General features: G+C 28.0%; 1 protein-coding gene across 3 annotated transcripts in view; it reads left to right on the top strand.

Moving 5' to 3' along the window:
• The first annotated feature begins 251 nt into the window (after positions 1–251).
• Positions 252–12923, top strand: part of LOC107449777 (uncharacterized) — a 36648-nt gene continuing 23976 nt past the window's right edge. The window contains exon 1 of one of the 3 annotated variants that reach the window (XM_016065423.3): positions 252–375. The gene's annotated coding sequence lies outside the window, so the exon portion shown is untranslated. Of the gene's footprint in view, positions 376–4595; positions 4746–10577; positions 10697–12923 lie in introns of those variants that run through there. The other 2 variants (XM_016065425.3, XM_071183625.1) reach the window with 2 other exon arrangements.

The following is a 12923-nucleotide window of genomic DNA, read 5'->3' as shown; positions in this document are numbered from 1 at the left end:
TTCAGTTATTTAATCATATTAATCATTGACAAACAAGAATAATACTAGTTCATTTACTTCTTCCTTCATCAAATACTAAAACAAAGAGTACTTATATGAAATAACTGGATAAGGATTCTGTGTTAAGTTCTTGAATGCCATAATAAAGAACAAGAATTTTAGTTTAACAAAAAACAAGGTTTTAATGTTTCGTATTGTTTGCATGAGATGGCGCCACAAAAAGAAATAAATTATTCACAATGTTCATTTCCCTTGTTATGACAAGGAGATTTTGTCACATTACACCTGAGATAATAGAATCGGGAAATGAGGCAATAATTTTTCTCCTCCACAACTTTTGTTTTTGTTATTCCAATCGTCAGAAACAATATCACTGTAAGTTATTTACAATTGAATCTTTTCCTTCTGTCAATATTTCGGAAAGATTTCACAAAATGTAAAATTCTAATTATTTCCTAATGCATATTTTTATGAAATAAATAAAGGTTAAAATACCAATATTATATCAACTTATTAACACTAGAAAGCCTGAATCTTAGTATTGTATCTACATTGCCCGAAAGCAGTCAAAATGACAGGAGTAACTAATATGTAAAGATATTACAAATAGTTACTTGTTTAAACTGAATTTACTGAAATGTGATTAAAATTAATTTTTTTAAATATTATTTACAGTTATGTAACAAGTTATTAGTAAATATTAACAATAAAAAAGAATTATATGTTGTACAAAAAGTCACAAAATTCTAAGAAATTGTGTCATCATTGTTTTTCTAATTGAAATTAAAAATCAGTCATAATGACTTCCTTGGGTAATATAGTGTTAATAAATTATATGTTTTTAAAGAAAGGCATAATAAAAGCTCTAATCCATATTGTAAATTGAAGACGCTAAAAGGTTAATTTCAATTTATTTGTACAAGTTATTTAATAAGGTATATAAAAATATATATGAGTTAATATTTAAATAATAATAAATATCTTTTTTTTTCTTCGAAAGATTTAATTAAAAAATTTAACTCTGATTCTTTATTATATTTTTTAGTATCGAAAGCTTGTTTGTTATACAGTGTACATGAGAGAGAGAAATTCACCTTGAATAACTTTTGATCTAATGAGGGGAATTTCAGTCTAAAGGGTTCGAGGGGGTGCTCTCAAATATGCTAATTAATTAGTGAATACGATGTTTTAAGTTACGAAATCAGATACAAAAACGTACTTTCACTAAATAAACTCGCCTTTTTCTCTACCGATTTGGATTTCTGTCCCTCAAAATATCAATAGTTTATAATTCCAAGGTTTGGATCCCTTAATGCTATCTTTACTTTTTATTTCGCTCCATCTCGAGAATTTTCAAACTAATCGAAAAAAATGTTAAAACAAGTATAAAATTCGATTATCCAAAGACAATTCCATGCGAAAAATAATTTTTTGACATTGAAATTGTATTGCAAAATACGATATTTGAACGAAAATGGTTGAACAGTGCCTGAGAAATCAAATTTTAAAAAAGTCGTATATTTATTCAGTTTTTTGCATTTTTTGTGCACTGTACAAAATTATGATAATTTTCCTTTCCCAAAAATTCATGAATTAGGTCCTATTTTTTTTATTAAATCTCTCCTCCCCTTTGTCACAAAGTGTCACACTTCACCATATGTCACCTTGTCATATGTCACTCTATATTATATTAGTTCAGAATTAAAATGTATGTTATATATCATCGGTAAAATTTTATTTTTGAGCATCAACTCTGTGTTTTTATGGCATTTGTGACAACAACGATGGTATTTATTTTGAAGAAAAGTATAATCTGGATAGGGTAAATCAACCAGTGAAGGAACATTTCATATATATTGATTAAAAATAAGAATTTTAAAGTTTTTCTTTAGATTGATTGGTAACAATAGCTTACTGCCAAACAATAGGAAGTCATCTAGCAATGTTTTGGATTACCTGGTCAAATAGACTTCTCTGGAAAAATTTTTGAATTTGTTATTATCTCTGCAACACCTTGTTTCTTTGAAAAAATTATAAGGTGAGTGTTTGTATTTATATGTTTGAAGTGGAATTAATTGCATGTAATAGTTTTATTTTTCTCACTGTGAAAAAGAGAATTCAAAATATAGTTATTGAAGTTACGTTTTATTTTTTTTAAGCATCATAGCATAATAAAGTACTGAGATAAGGGGGTGTTTATTCACTGGATCACCAAACGATGAAAAACCAGTGAAGGAACAAGTGTTCCTTTACTGGTTTTTTTTCTAAGTTAATGAAAATAAAAGATAAACTTTAATTTTCTTGTACCTTTAGTGATGTTCCGCATCAAAAGTATGTTAAAAATACGAAAAACAACTTCTAACCAGTGAGGGAACAGGCATGTTCCTTTACTGGGCATAGATTTCCCAGTGAATGAACAGTATGTGTTAATATGTTGACACTTTAATTTTCAATTCATGATTACAAAAAAAAGTTAACATTTTCCAAGTATTTATATGTTATAATTTCAAGAATAGGCTTGTTTTTAAATATTTGTATGGCTTATAAATTCATAAAGAGCATTAAAAAATAACCAAAATTAAGTGTTCCTTTACTGGGTGTTCATTCACTGGTAAGAGCTGTTCCTTCACTTGGTCTTCTTACTACTTGTTATTTGAACCTCCAAAACTTTAAAACAATATTATGTAAGTTCTCTACAATTTTGTTACATAATTTGGAATTAGTAGCAAATATGTTGACACTGTGATTTAACTAAAATTACGAATTTTGAAATTAATATGATTTTTTAAAAGGCAAGCGAAGCTTAAGTGTTCCTTCACTGGTTAGTTTGTCCTACAAGCAATATGAAAATGTTAATTATGTGGTGTCACACTTATATTTTTCTGTGGTGTCACACTTATAAATATTTTTTTCACCAGGGGTGAAGGTATGAACAAATAATGTATGCATTTAAGAGCTACTCTAAGACATACAGTAATATAATTTTTTTTTCAATTCCTACTATTAGTTCACACTCTCCCTAAAAGTTCAAATTTTCATCCCTAAAGGTTCAAATTTTCATCCCTGAAGGTTCAAATTTTCATCCCTAAAGGTTCAAATTTTCATCCCTATAGGTTCAAATTTTCATCCCTAAAGGTTTAAATTTTCATCCCTATAGGTTCAAATTTTCATCCCTAAAGGTTCAAATTTTCATCCCTATAGGTTCAAATTTTCATCCCTAAAGGTTCAAATTTTCAATCGTTCATAAAATATTTTTTATTCATTCACTCAAGTTCAAATACATTTTTTAAAAACTTGTACTCGATGTCACTTGATGTTAATACAGTTTCTTCAAATATTAATTCATCAATTAAATTTAGTTATTGAATTTTTTTTAATTATTTAATAAAAATACTAAAAAAAAACTTTTCTTTGTTGACCTAAGTAGGAATTTACTTAGGATACTTACTTAGGATATTACTTTTATATGTATTACTTGTTTATTTAGTTAATAGTACGATGTTTGCACAAATGAATGACTGAATACAAAACTATTTCATTCATAACAATAAATGTCAAACGAACGAACATCACAAACGTTTCGCGTGTAACTCTTTTGTTGCATGACAAACATGTTGTTTTAACTTTACATAAACGTGTTTTTCTTTAGCAATTTCATACTGCTTATCTCAGGTTGCAGCGAAAAACCTCTGCAGTAGGAGAGCCATTCCCTCCGCAGAGGATCAAAATTGTGATGGCATGCCTTCGGATCATCCTCCGGGATGTTTCCCAGACAGTCGCCAATAACCCATTGTGCAGCTCTAGTGAGATGCAAATAAAATATCTACCTGCCTGTGGATATATTTTTTATGATATAATTTTAAATAAGACTATTTAATTCAGGATGCATACACGCACTCTGATTCTAAAAATAAAATTGGAAAATTAAAATTTAAAAAAATGCATACATTTTGTGATCTCTGTAGAAGGACAATGTACAGTAAGATCTTGGCGTGTTAGGTGTCAGAACAGAGGCTTTGGATAAACAGCGATGGCGGAAGCTCACTGGAACAGCCTTAGTATGTTCTAGGCCAGGAGTGGCGAACCTTTATGCACCAACGTGCCATTTTTTCAAAAAATTGTTTAATGAGGTCATAGACGTGCCGTTAAGTAATTTTGACTTCTTGATTATTGGGAAAGTGATAATATTAAATAATATCAACTCAGAACTCTTTATTTACTATGAAAAAAAAACAAAAAAAAAATACATTTTATAATATCTCAATTATACGCGTAATTCAGCCTAAAGTAACATTAATGTGACTTCTGTTGTTGCAAATTAGAAGACAAATGACTTATATTAGGTTGTAAGATGTTAGTTTAAGCAGGACTGTTAATTTTTTTACTAGTTATTTATTGTTAGCTTGTTTTTTACAGTTATTGCTTTTTTGGCATGAAATTGTTAATTCTTTTTGCCAATTGTTTATTTTTATTTTTTTGTGAATTTTAATTTAATTGTTGATATTCTTCATAGTGAACTTTGTGATCGGTGGCGTGCCCAGAATATTGTGTCGCGTGCCATAAATGCCACCCAGCCTAGAACAGGGGTGGCATTGATTCGCCACCCCTGTTCTAGGCTGTAGCGCCGAAGATGGGGTTTAGCAACAACAAACTCACGCCATTTCATACTAGATAGCGAACGATTTCCTGGCGATATCTGAACTTTATGCTTTCAGAAGATAGAATAATTTACGAATAATGTGAAGGCAAGTGAGTTTTGTGTAATCATTTTCGATTATTGGTTTATAGACTTCATTCTTTTATGATTTGATGTTCACTTGAAAGATAAAATTTATTGGGTTGTTCAGCTATTACTCCACTCTTTTTAAGTAAATTTAAGTAAGCATATAATGTCATCATACTAAAATTAAGACTATTTTATTTTATAACCGCCGTTAAACTGCCATCCCAATTTTTTGGGTTTACGACTACTAATGTTCAACTACGTAACCTTGCAATTTTGAACCCAATCCAGAAGAACTCCTGGATCAATTAGGGGAGAGTCGGGTAGCCCCGCCCACTTAAGGAGTATTGCTTATATTTCTGTATAATATTGAGTAATAATCAATATTTTTGTATGTTTCTATTGTTGTACCATCTAATTAAATAATGCAAAAAGAATAAACCAAAAAAAGAGTAGTTTAACTTAAAAGAATAGAAATTAAAAAAAAACATGTTTTTCATCTCTTTTCAAAATGTGTCGGGTAGCCCCGCCCAGTTACAAAAATTGTGTTTTTTGACTGTTTTTTCAGGTGTAAATGAAAGTGACCAATGTATTGACAATAGATAAACCTCATTTATCATTTTTATCACAAAATTATTTTATTTATTACATATTTATATACTTTTAGTGAATTCTATCATTTAATAACAACAAATGTCATACTTTTTATCATTATTAATGTATATTAATATATTATAATATTAATATATATTTATATTAAATATTTAACGAAAATAATTTAATTTAAGTAACAATAATTAATAACAATAGTTGTTTTTCAATATAAACTTATTTGGTTGATCTCTTCTTATAAACTTAATATAAAATACTTCTTATAAAATTACAAATTCACTTTGTATTTTGATTGCATTCAAATGCTTCTGTAGATTGATTCGTTCACAAATAAGTGAAAATAAATAAGTAAGCAAATAGCTTATCATAATATTTATGATTTCTTGATATTAAATTTAATTTGGATATATCAATTACATTTTAAAAATATTTAATTTTTCATTTTTAAATATATAAATTTATGTTTCATATAATATTAAAACATATATTTGTTGTTAAAAATGCATATAACATTCAAATTTGAAGCAATAAAATAATAATCTTTGCAACCGTACATTTATCGACGAAATAAAATTGGGCGGTGATACCCGACATTCATGTGAGCGGGGCTACCCGAAATCCAATTTTTTTGTAAATTTGTAATTACTCGAACAATTTTTTACATACAAACTTCTTTCTTTGTGCAAATTAAACTTAAGACTACATACTTTAATGCTGTATGTATAGAAAAAATTATTTTTTTAGTATTAAAATGAAGTTTAATCGAAACATTCAACCAATTTTTCTTAATTTCATGACTACTGTATTCAACATATTTTCAAAACTATTGTTTACCATGTTAACAGCTGCATAAATACTTGAAACTTTGAAAATAATCTTTTTTTAATACAACAATTAATGTCCGATGGTCCATTGACTTGAAAAAATATTCTATACATATGAAATTGACTGTGGGTTGGGCTACCCGACTCTCCCCTATTAGGAGAAATCTGCCTTCATGATGGACTTCCTCGATGGAACTAACTAACCCGCATTTACGTTACATGGAGAGGGAAACTGTGAGAATCTCCCACAGTTAGCCTGACATCAAGGGGACTCTAACCCATGCTCCGTCTACCACTTAGAATATTTCACGTCAGTACAGTGGTCGGTGCAAGCGGAATGCGGGAGTTCGGGTTCACGACTCTTTTTCCCTATTTGCTAATAAAACTAAAATCTTCGAAACTTAAGCAAGACTTTCCACCTTTTCACATCTTTTCCCTCGGTTAATTCAAGAATGATTGTGATCTTACGATCGCCAGCTCCACTCGCTCCACAAAAGTAATTTTCTTTCAATTTGGCGCTTAACACTGGTACTGTTTCTGTTAAGCAACGGCCCCAGGTCTCTACAATCGGCCGATTCAGAAGTGGCTTAAAAAGTTGAATTAACTGAACAAATTCGACAAAAAAAAAATGTTTTAGAATTAGTTCGTTTTTTTTTTTTTTTAACGTTTGGATGTCTTTTGACGTTGTTCGAAAGTTTCTTTTTTTTTCTAGATGTCATAAGGCCCTTTTGTTTCACCCTACTATGACGGTGATCGTTTTAAAATAGTGGATATGTACAGGTAGCATTATTGACTTTTTGGCTGTTGTAGATATATCTTCATTTCGATGTAATAAAACAATAATTGTCTCGGAGAAATAAATAAAATCATTTAAGAAAAATTGATATATTAGTTTATTAAAATGGCCATAATTCAAAAATATAAAAAAAAGAAATCCATTAAAGGGATAAAGATGAAACATTCTCCTACACTGACAATTTTAGTTAGCATTTTTCATATTAAACGGTTGGGACTGAGAAGCCCAAAAAGGCACCCCAAATTGCCAAAAATTCGAAATCGAATGAATTGTTCCCAACGGAGAGTTAGGAGCATGGGAAAGATCGAAGGTTGGCGAATTATTGAAAGATAACAGAGCCAAAAATAAAGCGAACCCCCCATAATCAATGTTAGGTTTGAGAATACTTTGGCGATCGCGAATCGCCAACAAGACTGTGGGAATTAGTAAAACTATGTAACTTATTTGTGGTAAGAAAATAGGAATAAAGAGTTATAAATAGATTTTTGTCTTGGATTAGGCGTGACAGTGAATTAATGAGTCTACATTAATATTGAAATAAGAAGTAAGCCGTTACATTGATCGATATAAAAAGAATGAAATATCTTGCTTTCGCTTTTCATAAATTTCAATAAAAATTGATTAATTTAGCTAATTGGTTTAATTTAATTATAATTTGATTAATAATGATTTAAAAAAATAAGTTTATTAAATTAAAGAAATTTTAAAAGCTATGAAATATATGTAATGCCGATTGTGGCAACACATGCCACAGATTTCACATAAAAATACTGTTATTATAATTTAAGAAAGTATTGTGACTAACGAAGGAAGTTTACCTTACTATAACAAATAAGATAATGTCTCTATTAACAATTATTTTTTACCTTCCTGAACTTATTTCGAGTTCTGTAATTTTTTTATAATATTGCGACGAGACGAAAGAGCTCTGTAAACTTTCATTAACATTTGTTTGTTTTATATTTATTCCTTTTTTTAAGAGAAGGGAAGGGAGGTATAGTAAAGAGTTTAACAAGGCTTTATTTTAAAAAGAGTTTTTCTGTTCGTTGTTTTATGATACAAAAAAAGGAAATTTCTAGAATAGCTTAATGACTAGTTCATTGTATTGAATATGTTTGTCTGTATGGAATTCGCTAGAGTCTTTTATGCATGAAATCTTTATTTCCTACAGCTGGTATACAACATAGAATACAAAAACTATATTTTTCACTTAATTTTGCAATTCTAATATATCCGCCCTCCCCCTCTGGTTGCTCTTCAATGAAAAATTTGAAAATACTTATAAAAAGACTTTTTTTATTTACTTTTACACGTAGGGGAGAGTCGGGTAGCCCAGCTCCCTTAAGGAGTATTGCTTATATTTCTGTATAATATTGAGTAATAATCAACATTTTTGTATATTTCTATTGTTTTATCATCCAATTAAATAATGCAAAAAGAATAAACCAAAAAAAGAATAGTTAAACTTAAAAAAATAGAAATTTAAAAAAACATGTTTTTCAGCTCTTTTCAAAATGTGTCGGGTAGCCCCGCCCAGTTACAAAAATTGTGTTTTTTGGCTATTTTTTCAGGTGTAAATGAGAATGACCAATGTATTGACAATAGATAAACCTCATTTATCATTTTTATCACAAAATTATTTTATTTATTACATATTTATATACTTTTAGTGAATTCTATCATTTAATAACAACAAATGTCATACTTTTTATCATTATTAATGTATATTAATATATTATAATATTAATATATATTTATATTAAATATTTAACGAAAATAATTTAATTTAAGTAACAATAATTAATAACAATAGTTGTTTTTCAATATAAACTTATTTGGTTGATCTCTTCTTATAAACTTAATATAAAATACTTCTTATAAAATTACAAATTCACTTTGTATTTTGATTGCATTCAAATGCTTCTGTAGATTGATTCGTTCACAAATAAGTGAAAATAAATAAGTAAGCAAATAGCTTATCATAATATTTATGATTTCTTGATATTAAATTTAATTTGGATATATCAATTACATTTTAAAAATATTTAATTTTTCATTTTTAAATATATAAATTTATGTTTCATGTAATATTAAAACATATATTTGTAGTTAAAAATGCATATAACACTCAAATTTGAATCAATAAAATAATAATCTTTGCAACCGTACATTTATCGACGAAATAAAATTGGGCGGTGATACCCGACATTCATGTGAGCGGGGCTACCCGAAATCCAATTTTTTTGTAAATTTGTAATTACTCGAACAATTTTTTACATACAAATTTCTTTCTTCGTGCAAATTAAACTTAGGACTACATACTTTAATGTTGTAAGTATAGAAAAAATTATTTTTTTAGTATTAAAATGAAGTTTAATCGAAACATTCAACTAATTTTTCTTAATTTGATGACTACTGTATTCAACATATTTTCAAAACTATTGTTTACCATGTTAACAGCTGCATAAATACTTGAAACTTTGAAAATAATCTTTTTTTAATACAACAATTAATGTCCGATGGCCCATTGACTTGAAAAAATATTCTATACACATGAAATTGACTGTGGGCGGGGCTACCCGACTCTCCCCTATATGAAAAATATTGTTGATTATTTAAAAAACAAGTTATATAAAAACAATTTTTTTTAAAGTCAATTCCTACTTAGTTATTTTTATTGTTATGTTATTTTTTAAAAAAGATGTGAAAAAATGAATCGCTTATAGTAAAATTGAAAAACAATGGCTGACACTTAATCAGAAAATTCCTTTTCGTTTTTTGCTCATCCCTATTTAATGAATGAATTTATCATAACTTAAATAATGAATCATCCTTATCACAAGTTAAAAAAAATGTATTTGAAGTTGAGTGTATGAATAAAAAGTATTTTATTAACAATTGAAAATTTGAACAAGATATACAGGGAGAACGTGAACTAATAATAAGAATTGAATTAAAAAAATACTTATTTGTAACTTTTTAAGCAATTAAAAATAAATATTTTTAGATATATTGAAAGGGTCCTGTAACATGTCAGGGGTATTTTCTATATTTATTTTTGTTCTAGTTATTTTAAAAAAAATTTCAGTCATTTAAGTATATTTTAACACAGTTCATTTGTATTTTTGCGATAAATTATAAATATTTAGATAGATAAAATAATTTTTGTTTGAACGTATCATTTTAATTTTTTTAAAACTTAGGAGTTAAAATTGTTCCTCATCATGTCACAAATAAATCAAAATTAAATAAAATAATGAGAATTCATTGGTATTGCTTCAAATGAGCGAATTTTGAGAGTAAGAATACTTCATTTCTAATAATTTTTTTTTTCCAAAAACATTTTACACTCTGGTTTTTGTAAACAATAACAAGTTTTTTTTCAAGCGAGTAAACATGATTTGGTTCTGAATATGGCAAGGCTTAGAAATCTTTATATAATAAATATCTAAAGTTGTACAAACGTTTTAGGAAAATTACTTAAAAATTGAGGTTGAACGAAGGGAAAAAAATAAGGAAGGAAAAATACACTTAACAAAAATGTAAACAGCTCGAGATCGGTGTTAAAAAGAGGAAAAGCCCATATTTTTCGTAAAATTTCTATTAAATCGTTTAGAAAGAAAAAAAATATTCAATGCCTTGTGGTAAAAATTGTTTTCTTCATACTTTTAACGGTAAAACGCTTTTTGAAAATTTTTTTCCCCCAGATATTTAAGAAGAAATAACTGCAATCAACAAATGGTTAGTAGCTTTGGTTGTTTTTAATTCCCGATAACTCATTCATAACGTAGCTTAATCAATTCAAAACATTGGCAAAATTACAATTTCTTTTCCATACCGCGGGAAAAAAATTTCGTCACAAATTCTCTTTCTCCTTCATTAATAATTTAAAATTCAAAAAAAAAAAAAAAGAAAAAAAAAAGAGTAAGTTCAGGCGAACCTAGCTATCATGGAGTTTCAATTGCTGTAAAAAATACTTCAAAATATTAAAATTCATACAAATTACTAGAAGAGAACTTCTCCGTTACGTAACCCTAAGTTATTATATCATAACTCACTGAACTCACTATTTATTTACTTTGAATTTTAAATTAGTTATGAAGGAGAAAAATTTTCTCCCTCGGTAAATTTCACAACCGGGCAAAATCAAAGTTGTAATAAAGAAACATTATATTTTTATAGAAATTTTGTAAAGAAAAGTTCGATTAAATGCATCGAAAAATTAAAAAAAAAAATATAAGAGAAATGATTTCAAAAAATAACTTCAAAACTATTTAATTTTGACAATGTTTCTTTTTGTCATTGAAAAAGAGCATAATTTAAATAAATTGTAAAAACTTCTATTGTGAAAAGTTTCACCAACTGAGTCACACAAAAGAAAATTGCATTGTTAAGACTGATTTATTGTTTCGTTGACTTGTTATTGTTTAATTTTCGTCTCTCGTACTACTACATCTTCTTTCAAGTTCAATGAGTCGCACTTTCGCTGTTGGGGTTTGCTCATCATAATTATATTACATTCATCTTTAATGGCCTTCTTAAATGATCCGCTGATCACATTACGTTCATAAGACGTAGAATGATTTAATGACTTTTTGAATGATTCAAGTCTTTCACTATTTAAACTGGAAACTAATTATAAAGCGAAGTGTATTATTATTTGATATCTGTTGTTATCCGAAATTCACACTCTAAATAACACTAAAAGCTCGATGCAATGAGTAGGACTAACTAGAAGTTCGCTGCTGCAACAAGTTTTCAGGTTACGGTCAAAATGCTAATATTTAATAAACAAAAGTTGTACGTTTATAACGAGCTAAAAATCTCTAACATCCAGCAATTGCGAAATTTTTTTTTTCTTTTTGGTTGGAGAGAAATATGTGGGGATGGTAGCTATCGACAATGTCATCCTTCATACAAACTATACATTGACTATATATGGAATCTATACATACAAACTATACATAGAATCGAGTTAACATATCTTATTTGCTAGTGAATTGGAATTGTATATTTTTGTAGTTGTAGAAACACTACAGTAGGGGAGAGTGGTGTCAATTGTAACATTTTTTACTTAACTGTTTTTAACTAACAAAAAATCCAATATATTATTAGTATTAATTGACAGACGAGTAAAGTAGACTATCCTCTACTAGAAAAAAAATTAAATACCTGATTTTAAATATTATTATATTAGTTATTAACAATTTTTGACAGTCGTGCACTTGTTACAATTGTCCCCACTTACGGGGTCAATTGTAACAGTTCATAAATTCAACTAAAACATAGTTAATTATACATATTATCATAGTTGTGATATATTTTTTTATTGATCAAAATAGTAGTGATATTTTAGGAGTAAAAATAATAATGAGCAGAGACCTAAAGGGTTAAACTTTTAACTTTAAGGGGTTAAAAATTTTAATTTATGCTGTGAAAGGTGACAAATAAAATAATGCACATGCAACATAATATAAATGATATAGGAAACTATTGGTGGTTCTTAAAGAGTTAAGTAATGGTTTGTAAACATAAGATTATTTATTTTCAGCTGTTACAATCGTCCCTTTACTTATTGTTACAATTGTCCCCAAGACGCCATTTCAGCTTCATTTGTTAAAAACAATGCTAGTTAATTAGCAAAACTAATCTTTTTTTTATTGAAATGTTAATTAAAGTGTCCACTTACATATTCGGTTACTAATTTTTATTTGTTTAAACAAAATTACTTTGTTACAATATAATATTCTAATACCAAAAAAAGTACTTGCGTGGCGTGAAAATATCTTTTGTGATGTAACTCTTTCAAAAGTACATAAAAATGGTTGCCATCAGGGGTGTACATGTAGATTTGTTAAATACACCTTGTGCACCACCTAGGAACCAAATCTAGAACCCGACACTCGAAATTTTTGCTCTGTTACAATCGTACCCTGTTACAATTGACCCCACTCTCCCCTACTCCACC

Source organism: Parasteatoda tepidariorum, chromosome 1, assembly GCF_043381705.1.
Source record: "Parasteatoda tepidariorum isolate YZ-2023 chromosome 1, CAS_Ptep_4.0, whole genome shotgun sequence".
Lineage (NCBI taxonomy): Eukaryota > Metazoa > Arthropoda > Arachnida > Araneae > Theridiidae > Parasteatoda > Parasteatoda tepidariorum.
The sequence above is the reverse complement of the archived record's forward strand: the minus strand, read 5'-3'. Positions and strand labels throughout refer to the sequence as shown.